General features: G+C 49.0%; 1 protein-coding gene across 1 annotated transcript in view; it reads left to right on the top strand.

Moving 5' to 3' along the window:
• Nucleotides 1-805: 805 nt before the first annotated feature.
• The window catches only part of PPP1R16B (protein phosphatase 1 regulatory subunit 16B), a 65704-nt gene continuing 51602 nt past the window's right edge, over nucleotides 806-14907 (top strand). The window contains exon 1 of the mRNA XM_074920327.1: nucleotides 806-908. The gene's annotated coding sequence lies outside the window, so the exon portion shown is untranslated. The remainder of the gene's footprint in view (nucleotides 909-14907) is intronic.

Consider the following 14907-nt stretch of genomic DNA (forward strand, 5'->3'; position numbering starts at 1 on the left):
ACAATATCTGACAGCAGCATGAGGAATCCTCTGTGCTCCTGTCCCAGCCCATGCAGGGTGAGTGTTGCTTTCTGGCCCAGGAGGCTTCTTGGCTTCGCTCCCAGCCCCGGTGACTGGCTTCGACTCCTGGCAAAGACTCTTATCTGCCTCTCTTTGTCTGTCTATAAAATGGGCATGAGGCATACTTCAGGAATGGTATTTGTTTTCGGCATCAGTCATTGTACTTTAAATCCTGATGTGAATGTTACATTGTGCTGGGGGAGGGCTTTGAGTTTCTCCTAAAAAATGCTCCGGGACCCCGTTCCTAGCACTGCTCTGCAGCAAACAGGAACCTGCTGCTGGGCTCGGCTATTTATGCTGAAAAAAGGGCAAAACAGTTTCTAACCCGGATTTCCTCCCCAGGCTTCAGCGCAGGCAGCAGCATCCCCCATCCCGCGCCCAGCCAGAAGTCAGGGCAAGTCCCGTCCCCAGCCACAGGAAGGCCGAGGCGTGGCTGCAACCTTCCACCAAAACTTGAAGACATTTTTTTTTTTTTAATATTTTATATTCCTTTTAATTACCCCCCCACCACACAGACAGCCCCACCCAAAGGCGGACGAGCCCTGCTTTCCCAAAGGAAGGGAGTGAGGAGGGGCGCTCCGCACAGGCCGCTCTCGCGGCCGCCCCGGGGATGCTCCGCCGCTCCGCGCCTTCCACCTGCCGGGCCGGGCTGCGGCGCGACGGCTCCGCGCCCCCTGCGCGACCGCGCCCCCTGCGCGGCCCCACCCCGGGGCGGAGCTGCGGCCGCAGCCGGAGGCGGGCGGGGGCCGGGGCTGTGCGGCGCCGCTGCCTGCCCGCCTGCCTGCCTCCTGCCTGCCTCCTGCCTGCCGGGGCGGCCGGGCCCGCTGCGCCGTGCGGAGCTGCCGCGGGTGAGTGCGGAGCCGGGGCCGGGCCGGGGCGGGGGATGCTGCGGGCGCGGCGCCGGGGCTCCCCGCTCGCCTCCCCCCGGGAGCGGGGTGTGTCCCCGGGCGCAGCCAGGGCCGCGGAACGCTCCGCGGGTGCGGAGCGGGGTCCCCGCCGCGGCCGGGGCAGCGGCTGCAATCACGCCGCGGAGTTTCGGTAACTCCAGCCCTGTGCAATCCTAGACCGGGCTGGCGAGAGTGGCTTGAATCAGGTAGTCCGCTGCCTTCCCCGGTAGCACCGGGCACCCGGCAAACCCGTCAGTAAATTCGCTTGCCCTTATCTCGGACGCGTGTACTGATGAGGACGCAGTTACCCCTCTCCAGGCAGTTTTTACTCCGTCGAGCGATCGGCGTTAGTGTTTAGGTGCGCGCTCGTACCCTGGGTCATCACGCCAAACCCACGGCGCTGAAGATGCGTTTGTTCGTGGATGGGTTTTGCTTATTGCGTTAAGAAATCCTCTCCCTCTTGGCGTGATTTGGGTGTGGAAGAAATATACTGGAGGTAGCATAAACATAAGCAACCGTAATCCCTGAAATGGCATCAGGGATTGCCAGCGCTGGTTTGTGTGAGGCGAAGGTCTTTCTGAGTCTCCTTCAGACACTGGCAGACCAGGCGAACTTCAGCCTGAACTTCAGCCCCTTCTCCAGCTCCAGGGTCTGAGGTGTCGGTGGTAGAGATGCTGTCCGTTCACTCTGTTGACAGGCCGACAAGTTCACGTTGTATCTTTGCTTACTTATTGTGAAAAGATCTGTGCTGTACTGTGGTAACTGCTCGAGGAGGAGGAGGAGGATGCTTCAAGCTACAATGGAGTAGTAGAGCAAGTGGCTTCTCACAAATTGTCAAGGAAAGCAGAGGGCTCACAAACCTGGGGGGGGAAAAACAAACAAACAAACAAAAACCAAGCCCGAACCTCTTGATTTGATCCCCACTGTGTTCCCTAACAAATGCGCAGGGAGCCCCGGGGAAGCCCTGCTGGGCTGCCCTAGCTTTCACCTTGACCCAGCCTTCCTTGACCTGGTGCCCTCAGCCCTGCCGTTACTGTTAAGTGCTTTTTCACAGATGGAAGGGCCAAGTGCTGTTACAGCAGAAAGCAGAAGGGGTTTTTCTGACTGGAACTGAATTTAATTTGTCAGGGGATCGTGTTTGTTGTGAAAGATGTCATGAATATGAGGAATACTTTTTCATTTATGTTTTTCCCTTCCTTGTTTAATCTCTACAGTATGGGTTGCGCCAAAAAGTGGTGGGTGATATTGAAAATACTCTTATTACATTATTTTTATGGGTTTTGCTTCATGTCCTGAGATCTCTCATGAGGTTAAAAAAAAAAAAAGTGCTTAAGTGCTTATTTTCCTTCTCACTTGAAAACATAAGTGACTATTTCATAAGAAAAATATGTTTAAAGTGTTGAACTTCAGATATCTGTGGTGGATGTGATGAAATGCTGAGATATCACGTCTTCTTTTTGCCATCAAGACCACGTGTCCAGGCTGCCCGTTTCTAACAATGTCTTGTTGTTGAGTCCGTCGTTCTAGGAAAAATGACTCTGTGTGAGTGTGCTGGTACCAATTGTACCGGCTCCTTGGTGCTTCTGCAGCCACTGTTGGAACCTTATTTTCCCTTGGTTTAATAATTTATAAAATGCCTGTTGCCTCTAGGCACATTTCATCCAGTAAGAAGAAAAACATCAACCAGTGTTTACTGGTTATGGAGCCTGAGGTTGACAAATAATAAAGCTTTTGTGGATGAGGGGATGCCTCATTTTTATCTTATATAAACTCATGAAAAGGCAGGGTTTGTGCTAAAAGTCTTCTAGGGATGGTGTTCCTTTCTTATCCTCATCCTTAGAAAATTCTCTTGCCTGCTGGTGACAAAGTGGGTTTTAACTGTGACCTTCCTTAACCTGTTTTTGGATCTGCTTCTCCTTTTTGCTTTTACTGATGTCTGACTCAAGTTTGGCATCTCTCGGCTATTTAATGGTTGTGAATTAAGATAGCAAAATCAGGTCTTACATCTTCACAGGCTTTGTTTCTTTAGCATGAAAGAGGTCAATCTCTTTTGGGGCAATAAATTACCCTCTCAAATCCTCTGCCAGATACTTATGAACCACTATCATTAACTGCGTTTTGAATCACTCATTGAGCTGGTGGGGGAAAATTGGCCTGCAGTTCATCTTGCCTCCTTTGAAACTGCTAAATGATGATTCAGTGACCTTAGTGGGCAAATTATATCACCAGCTAATTGGCTGAAGAAGAAAAACTTGCCTGATATCAAACAAACTGACTGCTACTGTTCTTCACTCTGAAACCCTCTGCTGCCCCAGGTGATACCTCCAGTTTCAAATACTTGTTGGGTTTTGTTGAGGCGCTGGAAAGGGGACATAGTAAATTCTTTCTGTTAGCCATAGCTATGCATGGTATCCATTCAAATTCTAGTGGATTTTGAAGGTATTGTCCCTTAAAGTATAAAAATCTTAACATTTCAAACTTGCCTTCCCCTGTGGATAGCCCTCTCCTCTTCCTCCTCAGATGATGAAACTTCTCACTGGGGTGTAATGTTTTTGGAGGACTTGGCTCTGCTGGGGGTCCCAAGCAGAGCTGAATTTCGGAAGGAGGTGAAAGCATGATGCAGGGATCGTGCTCATCACCTTGCTGTCTCCATCTCTGCTTTGGCAAAGACTTTTTCAGGAGTGATGATGTGCCTTCCCCCGATGTGCCTGGCAGCTGCATGGCAATGTGGGTCAGGATTAGCCCTGGCATGGGCAACCAAATGTGCTGTACGGCTGGTCAGGGCCAGGGAGAGGGGGACGGTGAGCTCTGCTGACGCTAACGGTCAGCCCGACCTCGCTGCTTGTTTGCTTGTTGAAACTAATTCAGGGCTGGTGGCTTCTCTGCAAGGAGGGCTGTAATTGCAGGTGAGTGCCGGTGTAGAAGCATTCACGCTCCATGCATTCAGCCTTCCTTGCTTAAAGAGCTGCAGGAGTGAGCCGGGATGTGTGAAAGGGGTCAGCTGTTGGCTTTCTGCAAAGCTGTTAGTCGAGTTGTTACACCACCTCCTAGGATGGCCCTGCCAGCTGGCTCATCCTTTAGGGAAGTTTAAAGAGGCTTATCACAATCTTACTAGAAATCTGTCGTCTTCTATTAATCTACTTGTCTCTTTTCATCTCCCTTCCATGTGCTCCCTTCTCATTCATCTCGATGGCACTGTTCTGCCTGCTCTGCTGCTGGTCGACACCAGCTGTGCCGCTTGCCAAAGTCTTGTTTAGGGCATGTTCTTTTGGAGATTGTCGCTTTGCTGTCTGGCATGTTTTTTCTTTATATATATATATACACACCGTATTTAAAAAAATGTTTTTTGAAGGTGATGCTCTTGAAAGGACAGCAGAGCCCGGGTGCTTTGCAGGCTGGGGTGGGGGTGCAGGAGAATCGCGGTACCCAAGAGTGGTCAGACTCCAGCTCTGAGTAAGCCAAAGCCCCCTCCTACGCCAGGTCCTGCCCAGCAGCGGGCTCAGCGTGGAGCACAGCTTGCCTTGCTGCTGGCAGCAGCATAAGGGACAGGTAATTGTGGATGTGAATCACTGCCGGTGCCTTCCCCTCTGAAATCAAGACAGTTCCCACTGGGGGGGGGGTAACGCTGCACTTGGTGGGAGCAAAGAGCACAGATGAAGGGCAGCAGAAAAAAAAAAGCTAAACTTTGAGAGGTGAGAGGAATGAATGCTACAGGCCAAGTCTCATGGCAAAGTGGGCAAGGCCTCATCAGCGAGAACTGGTGATACTGGACTGAGTCTGAACTCAGTGGTGCCCCTGGGCACCCCCGCTAGCTGGGACAAACGTTACTTCCAGAGTAATGGGGTTCTTAACGGACCTGTTCCTTGCAGGTCTCACAGAAGTGTGTCAATACTGGGGTTAACAGCCACGTAGGCACCAGGGAAGAAGAAGAATAGCTTGAGAAAGGCTAGCCTTAATACCCATACAAAGCAAACAAATGGTTTATCATTTGACATGGATTAGGTGAGCTGTGAGATGCCTGGGTGGGGAATGCGAAGCCTTTGACAAAGGTGGCTTGGCCATCCCTGCTTCCAGAGACAGATCCGCCTGCTGATGCAGGTACTGTGCTGCCAGGAGCTGTGTGTCTCCTCGACTTTCACAGGGATGCGCTTTCTCCTGTATAGCACATTGTTTGCTATCCTTGAGTGTTGCTGGCTGGCAGGGAACGTGATCGGTGTGGTTTTTTCCAGAATAGTCAGCTGATTTCATCCCATGGGAAGTGGTTGAAAAGCAGGAGACAGGTGGATTGGCATTCCTGCTTTGTAGCCTTCCCTAATTCCAGCAGGAGAAGGATAAACGGAGAAGTGCAGTTGCTGGGTACTTTTCTATGTTTGCATTTGAAAGAGCTTGATAGGCTGTGATTAATGAGGCTAAATGGAAGCTTGATAAATGGTAAATTCAAATGAACCTCAAACAAAAATGGCTTTATAAGGCTTTTGGTTGTGTGCAAAGTGCAGATTGTGGGTTTCATCTAGTGCTGTTTGGTTTGCGGTTGGCAGAGCGTGGTCGTCGCATGGGCTGTCCCGGTGCCAAGGTGTGTCCGTGTGTCTGCTGCAGGGATTGCTGCCGTGCAGGGGTCCTGCCCAAGCCGGGTCTGTGCAGACCCTCCTGCAGGCAGTTGTTTCTTTCCTGCTTTAGGTTAATATAATGTTTCATAATTTTGACTATGACATCTGCATCCCGGAGCCCCTCATGTCCCCATATCCAGGCTCTAATTAAGTATGCGCTAAAAGCAGCAGGCAGGCTACCATGGCCTTGCAGATCAGAACCATTGGCCTAATCTATTTTTAAAGTGAATTAAACTAGAAAAAGGTACTGCTACTCTAGAATAAGAAGCCACCTGGGGAGTTAACCCAGAATAGTTGTTCTGCTTTGAATTCACACCCTATCTCACTTCAAGATAACTTTCCTTTCCAGATTCTGTAAGCACAGAATACAGGGCATCACTTAAGCAAGATCACCCAACAGAGTCAGGATAATTTTCCTGAGGTCTTCTCTGCATCATCTTCCAGTGATCTGCACTCACTCCTTAAGTTAAGCATCCTTTTCTGTAATAGATCGGCCTTGTTTCTTGCTCTCTCTTCTGCAGAGATTTGCACTCCTTTCCCACCCCTGCCTCTGTGGTTTGCTGTAGCACCCCGACTGCCAGCTCCCCGCAACCTCTGCTCTCCCCCCCTGCCCTCTGTCTGGCTTTTGTGTTAGCTGAAGGCGGTGAAATGAGCATCCCGAGTGCTCATCTCCCCAGAGGTCCACGGCAAGATTGTGCAAAGATCTTTTCTTTAGGCTGGAAGGGACCTTATCACCTTTCTCGGTGAGTCAGTGTGAGCACTAGGTAAGAGGCAGCATCGGGTGCCTTTTTCTGAGCTGGGGCTGATAACCCGAGCTGGGCAGAGGTGGCAGGCGTAAATTATTTGCAACAGCTGACCTAGGCGCTGCTCTTGTGCTGCTCTCGTCTTGCGTTGGCTGGGAGGAGGAGGAGGGGGGATATTTGCATGATGTTTTCAGTTGTGCTGAGACACTCTGCTGTTACATTGCTCCTTCAGATTTGTCAAGCTCAAGTTAAATGTATATAATTTTAACATCTCATGATTCTTTGGGGGCTGACTCATGTTTTTTTGGCCTGAATGAATCATAGCTCTTGAACTCCATTGCTAAATTCATTATGCAACAATTACAGGGTTGGAAATGCCACCCTAAGTGCACACAAACAAGCTGGCAGCAATTTTCCCCTCCTTTCCTCTCACCCTGTGTTGCCAAGAGACCTCCCTTGTGAATTTGCTCATTAGCTCTGGCCTCTGCTCTGTAGGTAAGGGGCTGCTCAGCACGCTCTGGTCTTGATGCTTTGCCCTTGATCTGGAAGGGACAGGAGTTGCAGGTCAGGTGTTTCTGGAAGAGAATCACAGAATCATCTAGGTTGGAAAAGACCTTGAAGATCATCCAGTCCAACTGTTCACCTAGCACTGACAGTTCCCAACTACACCAGATCCCTCAGTGCTGTGTCAGCTTGACTCTTCAACCCCTCCAGGGATGGGGACTCCACCACTGCCCTGGGCAGCCCATTCCAACGCCCAACAGCCCCTTCTGCAAAGAAATACTTCCCAATATCTAGTCTAAACCTTCCCTGGTGCAACTTGAGACCACTCCCTCTTGTCCTATCACTTATTACTTGGTTCAAGAGACTCATCCCCCCTCTCTGCACCCTCCTTTCAGGTAGCTGTGGAGGGCCATGAGGTCTCCCCTCAGCCTCCTCTTCTCCAGACTAAACCCCGCCAGTTCCCCCAGCCGCTCCCCAGCAGACCTGTGCTCCAGACCCTGCACCAGCTCCGTTGCCCTTCTCTGGCCACGCTCGAGTCATTCAGTGGCCTTTTTGTAGTGAGGGGCCCAAAACTGAACACAGGAATCGAGGTGCAGCCTCACCAGTGCCGAGTACAGGGGTAAGATCCCTTCCCTGTCCCTGCTGGCCACGCTATTGCTGACACAAGCCAGGATGCCATTGGCCTTCTTGGTCACCTGGGCACACTGCTGGCTCCTGTTCAGTCGGCCAAGAAGAGAGGCAACAGTCTAGGAGGGAAGGCTGGAGATGTGCAGCTTTGCTCATTGGTGCCAGTTGCCTTAATTTTGTCCCAACAGCCCCACGTGACATTACGGCATCGTCATGGCATCTCTAATGAGCCAGATGGGGAAAACCCCAAGTATGAGGCATTGCTCTACAGTGACTCCATGTGGCAATATTGAATGTTGGCAGCATTTCACAGGCACAAATTCTTCTTGGTTACCTGCGCAGCAGCTCAAAGGTCAAATACGCATCTGAGGAGGAAGACAAAGGAAGGCATGAGCCCCATGCTGGCTGTGAAGTAATATCTACCATCATTTTCTCTACTTTATGGTACTAAGCTGAGATTTGGGGATTTGTGTAGGACTTGGTTTTTTATTACCGTGGTCTTGAGCAAGAGTTCATCTGGTATGTGAAATTACGAGGGGTTTTGTACTGGGTGGGCTTTGCTTGCTGACTTGCTTAACCCACCACAGCAGCTGTGCTGTAGATCTGTCAGTGGGATGCGGAAGGGCCATCTCTACCATCTGCAGGATCAGATCAGATTTCTGGCTTTAAGATGCCCATGCTACCAGAATTTGACTTTCACTACTACTTCTCAGAACAAGTATTCAGCTGAGGTACATACCGAATGGCAGGATGGGTACCTGTGCCCAGGAACACTTCCAGAAAGTCTCCCTTAAGAGCAGCCATTCTTCCTAGCTGAGCTCTGGCCTTTAAATCTCAGTATCTTTGGGAAGAGTGTCTCCCCTGGGCAGGTCTGGCTGTTTGCACATCCAGGCATGGCTGCACATTGAGGCCGCAGGGAAGGATGTCTAAACCTTGTGATTATGGGTGGATGAGGTTCTCCTTGGCCTGTGGCAGCAGAGCCTTAGTGGTTGTCCCAGAAATGGCAGAAGCAAAGTAAGAACTAGGTTGATGAGGACGAGAGCAGTACCAGCATTTCTGGTACCGTGTTCATAGTCAAGTTAACCTGAAGTATCCAAAATCATATTTTCAAACTAAGAAGTGGTAAATATTTGATGAAACTAAATGTCAGAGCAACAGTGTTGTCAGAGCAGCAAGTCAAGCCAATGTACCATCTCTGAGTGTGGCCAAGAGTAGATGCAGAAAACATAGAAAGTAGGGCATGTATGGTGACGTGCGGGTTGATAACTGCGCCTAAAAATAAGGTACTTTAGAAACATAAAATCTGCCTCGCAAGCAAGGCAGTGGCAAGCTGCTCTGAGTGTCTGATTTAAGACTGAAACTGGTGATGTTGGCACTGCAGAAAGCTGCTAACGTTTTGTTAGCATTTTGCTAGCAAAACATTTTGTTTCAGTCTGATGGTTTGCATCTAAGATAAGGCAAGTTATTCTGGAGCTGTGCTTGAGCAGAGGTGGAAGGAGGAGGCAGTGGTGGGGCTGTTGGCAGAGATGCTTTTCCTCAGCCCAGGCCCGCCGGCAGCAGCCTGCTTCTCGTGCAGGGTTTCTGCTGATCTGCATTTTAAGGAGCCTTTTCCCCCTTGAAGTATTACGGTTTAAACTTTCTAGAAGATGCACTTAGAATATTCCTGCAGGCTTCAAGGGAAAACAGTCTCGACTGCTGTGTGGAAACCATACCTGGTGGTGCTGAGCTTTGGTGCTGTTGTGAATGGGCTGATACTGGTACCCTGTAGCACCTATATGGTGCTACTTGATCGCATGGTGCAGGGAGGGAGGTCTGTTAGTGCTGGACCAGCAGCCTCAGGGCCCCCTTCTTGTGTCCTGATGGCTGACCTTGACCCGCAAAGGCTAGGTGAACAGGAGGATGAATTTTTTGTGAGTGGTGGCATGTGTGCAGTTTAGCTTTGAAATAAAGTCATTGTGGAGTTCATCAAGGTAAGGTATAAGGGCTGTGACTTAGACAAGAAATCCAGATGTTTGAGCCGTGTGGAGCAAAGCACCCCACACTGTAGTGTGGATAATTAATTTTTTCCAAAGTCTCACCTCTTTACTCTCCCAGCAGAGCCTGCAGGCACCCCACAGTTCCCTGCACAGCAGAGGCAGGTGGGCAATACCAACTTGGGTAGCTGTACGGGCTCCCTGATGGATGCAGGATGGGTCAGAGGGCACCTTTTTGTGTTATTTGGTTAAGATCTTTTGAGGATTATTGGAATGGTTATAGATAGGCTCAATAGTGTCTGTAAGCATTAGTGTTGAAAGCATTTTGTTAGCAATAATTAAATACGACAGCTGTTTAAAAAGGATAAATCAGATTGTTGGGAAGAGCAACCTCTCTTAAATCTCCCACAAAATCAATATTCCTTCTGTCAGGTGTGTAGCAAACACTTTCAAATCTTGCCAGTCGTTTCCAAGCCCACCACATCATCCTGACAGCAGCACTTCTTGCCAGACTTTCAAAACCTCTCTCCACGCTGCAGCGGGCTGTTTGGTGTGGTTGGCTCTGGCACCAGGGTGCTCTCAGCTGGGTGGTGGTTCTGCCCAGCAGGTGACATCTGTCCCATGGCCAGGGGGTGGCAAATGCCTGGTGCTAGTGGGCTGCATGCTCCTGTGGTCTGGTAGTCTGGGGACTCTCCTACCTTTTGCAGGAGCTGATGCATCCCCCTGGAGCTGACCTTGGATCACTGTGTGCTATGTCTAGGGGTCCAGCTTGGAAGTAGTTATTATCTCTTGGTGTTAATGTTGCTTGGGAGAAAACTCCAGTATGGATGAGCAGGGATGAGTCTTCTCTTGCACACCAGTACCATCTCACAGCATGTGATGTCCACTCCTCCTATCTGATTGTTGTTGTGGTGGCTTTCTTGGCCACTGACATTGTCACCACAGTGCCATAAAGCTGGCAGAATCAGGTCTTTCATTGGGAAGAGAAGAGCAAGGCAGGACTGTCTTCTGGTGGCAAAGAAACCAGTAAAAAAAATTAAAATAGAAGCATGTAGTCCCATCGGATGGTAACTCCCTGGGGGGATGCTGTGTCCCCCAGCCTGCTGCAGAAAGGCACGGCCACGGGGGCTGCGTAGCTGTGTGGGGGCAGGTGGGGTGCCCACTCTCGCTGTCACCTCCGGTGCGTGGCGCAGAGGTGACAACGGGAGCCGGTGTCCCCTAGGAGAGGCACATCCCTGTCAATAGCTGAGAGCCTGCAAAAGCCCTGCCGCTGAAACATCCCGTGTTGGCACGGCTTGAGCTGCTTAGGAGCTGTATATGGAAAATCCAGGCACTTATCTAGCTTGTTGCTGTGCCAGAATAGGGCTGTTCCCAGGATTACTTTTTTTTTTTTTTTTGTTCCACGGGCCAAAATGTGTGTAAGTGGCTTTAAACAATGGAAGGATTTCTGTTAAAAAGACCGGGGTGCGGGCGAATAGGGCTTTAATTTGTATCTTAAGGGAAGGGTGTGGGCTCTTGCAATGGTGTTTTTGAGATTATGTTGGATATTAGCTTTGGGGTTTTTTTCTCATTTTAAAGCCTGTTTTGGGGAAGAATTTGTTGTCATTTTTCAAATTACAGATCTCTAAAATGTAGTTTAAAATGTCAGGAAGGGGGATGCAGTTTTGGAAGCCTCCATGCATCTGTCTGTTGCAGGGCTGATAAAAACCGGAAGCTTTAACCAGAAAAACAAATAAAAGGAGGTAATATCACTGTCACAGATGGATCGGGCTGCTTTCCCTGCAGGTGTCTGCATTGCAACACACTCTGACATGTAATGTGCTGTGGAAAAAATAAACGGAGAGCCGAATCGGAGACTTATGCCCTCAATTAATTTTTGTTCCACATAATCGGAGCTGCTGCATGCCTTTCCTTCAATATTTAACTGCCTGGCTCAGAAGATGGGGCTGCTCTTGTGTGAGGGAAGTTGGGATTCTGTTCGTGTTTGCACAGAAATCCCATTCTGATCTTTCTTTTTTTTGCCTAAGGGCAGGGATCCTGCTGCTCCTCTGATGCTAGAGATAAATTTTGTTAGCAGATATTTTTCTTTGGGAGAGCAAAGGGGAGAGGGGAGTGGTGTGTAATGAATTCTTAAAGGAATAAAATTTCCTTGTCTTCAAGCATCGTCTTCTCTGGAGTCCTGTGTGCTGCCTCGAGCCTGTGTCTGTCTGTACAGTCTGCGGGGAGCAGAGGGGAGAGCTTTGCTCATGGCTTGATGTATACAGCCCTCATCTAAGGAAAAAAAAAGAATTGGTACAATTAGTGTGTGCTCTCTGTAGATTTACAGGCTCTTGAATAGTTTTCTCTTTTTGCGCTAGGTTAAAAGGAGACAACTTGTTTTGGTGTGTAGTTTGAAACTGAGCCCCGAACTTAGTTTCTGATTTTTTTTTTTAACTCCATTCAAAATCGGTGTTAGATTTTCAAGTTCAAGCTAACTGAAATATCCCTCTCCCTTCTCTGCGTGACAAGCTGATGGCCAAGAGCCCAGAGCATCTGTTTTTACTGATTCGCCAATCGACCTGAAAGCAGGAGGCAAACCCGAGGTTTCACCTTAGAAAGCACAAGGGGGCCGGGTGGTTTCTGCAGCTCGAAGGTACCCTCGAAGGTGCACCCAGCACCTGGTCTGGAGCTACACCTCAACCCGGGGGCTGGAAGGGCCCACGCTGCCCATGGGTGTGGGGGTGAGGCCAGCGAGAGCAGAGCTCGGCTGCCGCGCCTCGAGAGCCTGCTTGGTGAGTAGGATGCTGGGGAATTAAAATGGAGAGGGGAGGAAAAACCCCAAACTTCTCTGTGGATAATTTTTATGTTCACTACAAGTTCTGGATTTGAAAATCTACCCAGGCAAAGATAGTTTAATGTAGAAAAGTTGGCAGCCTTGGGAGCGCTGTGTGGAGCAGACATAGAAAAGAGCGTTTGCTCTACGGATTAAAGTTTTCTAAAACGCCTCCAAGTCCTGCTGCCTTGCACTGGGAATTGGGCTTAAGGAGCAGCTTTGCACAAGAACCATGTGGAGGGAAGCACTGAGTCGGTCCAGCTTTAATGCTCTGGCTTGCTCCTAAATCGTGTGTGTAAGCTGTGCTTGGGCTTGTGTCGTACTAAAGCAAAGCCCTCCGTGGCTGCGGCCACGTCCAGTGAACCCCAAAACACAGCTCTCCAGCTGTTGATAAGAGCTTAATGGCCAGCGTATATATGTCTGGGGACCACTACCAGATTTCTTTTGCTTGTCACTGAGGTGCCACTAGAAAGAGCAGCGTGTTTCCAAGCATGCTGATGTGGGGGAGGACTGCTTGGCGCAGAAGGTCCTTTTTTTAAGGAAGCCCACGATGAAATATTGGTAGGATAAAGAATGTATATTGTGCCGTGTTGAGTGTTTAGAGGAAATATATAGTGAAAATACTGAGGGGTTTTGCTCAAACAACTGCCAATATTGTTAGGAGTGGAACAGTTGGGAGGAGAAAAGAATGAATCACTTAAAATGTTCTATTACCAGTACTGCCTCCAAAGAGATCTTTTGACTTGTTGTTTTGCTTTTTTCTTCTTGGTTGTATTTCATTCCCACTGCTAGGAAAGAGCTCATTGAAGAGGGAGAGATTATCTGGAACTAGAGATAAAGCAGTCAAGCCAAAATGTTTTTAATTCTCTGGGGAAGAATTTGGCTTTAAATTTTGAGCTTTCCATTAAGCTAGAAAAATAACTTACACTGATGCACCTTCACCACCCAACTTACCTTTGCATCAAGCAGCAATGAAACTTCCTTTGCTGCAGATGCGTAAAACAGTATCTTCACTTTAAGAAGGTAATTGGGGCACAGATTAAGTTACTTACTTTGCATACAAGAAACCTGCGGGAAAGCCAAGAATCTCTCCCGAAACTCCCAATTTCTGATGAGATCTCTCACCCAGAAGACTTCTGTACCTGTTGTTCCTCACCAGCACTCCAGGGCAGACTGTAGGAGTTGTGTTCCCTGAGGGATCTTGGCTGAAAGAAATACCTTTTTTTTGTTTTGTTTTTTTTTAAAGTGATGTTTCCTGCCACTTTCCTCTTTATTTCTTCAGGAGGAACCATTCGTTTGGTAGGGCTGAGCATTTGCTGCTTAAAATGCAGCAGAAGCCCCAAGTGAGGAAAGGAGCTGTTTGCTTCGAAGATACCAGTGAAATTAAATCATGCATCAACAATTCTCATAATTTTCACTCCTCTGTGTGGTTAACCTGCGGGTGCTGTGGGACTCGCAGCACGGTACAGGGAGAATCACATGGAGCACACAAGAAGAATTTGCTACCAGAAGCAATAGCCAGAGCTGTTGGAGTAGCACCGCGGGACGAGTAGGGCTTCACCAGTGCCTCACAGCTGGAGCACAGGACTAGAAATAATAATCCTGAGGTGTGGTGTAGCTCTTGCAGTGAGTTTGCTGGCTGAAGTCAAGCAAGTGACTTTGTTCTGTATTCATCTGTTCATCAGTGGATGCTCTTGACCTCTGGAGAAGGGTTTGTTGCATATTATTTTGAAAGTACTGGCTTAGGTGTATGTCAAGCTGTTGTTTAATGTGCTGCCTTGGGCTGTGTTCAGGGTTCGTGTGTTACCAGCACCAGGTTTCTGACTTCAGCTTTGCTGTCGTCCCTGACGTGGCGGTCAGTGCCCGCTTGTATCGCAGGTGTTGCATAGAGATCCAGACAAGGCAGATGGTACAACTTGTCTGGCAAGGTGTGATGATACTAGAGAAAAAAATATTTCCATTTCGGAGAAGAAATGAAACCCTTCAGGAGGCTGGAAATGCTGCATTTTGAATTGCTTACCACCGCAGCCTTTCACCATGGGCATTCTCTCCTCCTCCTCCACTGGGCTTTGTAGGAAGCATGTTTGTCTTGTAGCATTGCAGGTGAAAACAGGTGTTTTGGGGCTGTGATTCCTCAGAGGGGCAGGCATGTCTCTTGTAACATGAACTCCCCTTCCCATTTTGCTGTATGGTCGCTGTTGGTGTCTGACCCTCTGTCTGTCTTCATTTGGGAGACCTGGTGGCTGAGTCCCGTTACAGGTGTGTAAGGCTACAACGGTGTGGGTAGTTGGGTGGTAGGGCATGATGCAGTGGCCTTGGTGATGATGCTCTAATGAAATGTTTTTCTGAAAGGCAGGAGGCAAGAGAAGCAGTTATAATAAGGAAAGAAACCCTGGTTCTAGGCTATGGTTGTCTTAGTATAAAAGACCCTCTTGTCTTGATGCACCCTTTACTAATTTAAAAAAAAACCCAACCAAAACTGTGCAAACCCCAAGAGCTCTTGATCCAGAACAGGGTTTGCTGTTCCCATCAGCAAGCCAGAAAAGGTTGAGTTTCCCATTTTCCTGGAGGTATTGCAGATTGCTGCAGGGAGCAGCTTGCGTGCCGGTGGTGGGGTGGGGAGTGCCTTGGCAGAGCCGGCACCGTTACGTGCTCGGCAGTGACACAGTTTAGGAAATGACTTGGAGCGAGTTC

This window comes from Athene noctua, chromosome 16 (assembly GCF_965140245.1).
Source record: "Athene noctua chromosome 16, bAthNoc1.hap1.1, whole genome shotgun sequence".
NCBI lineage: Eukaryota > Metazoa > Chordata > Aves > Strigiformes > Strigidae > Athene > Athene noctua.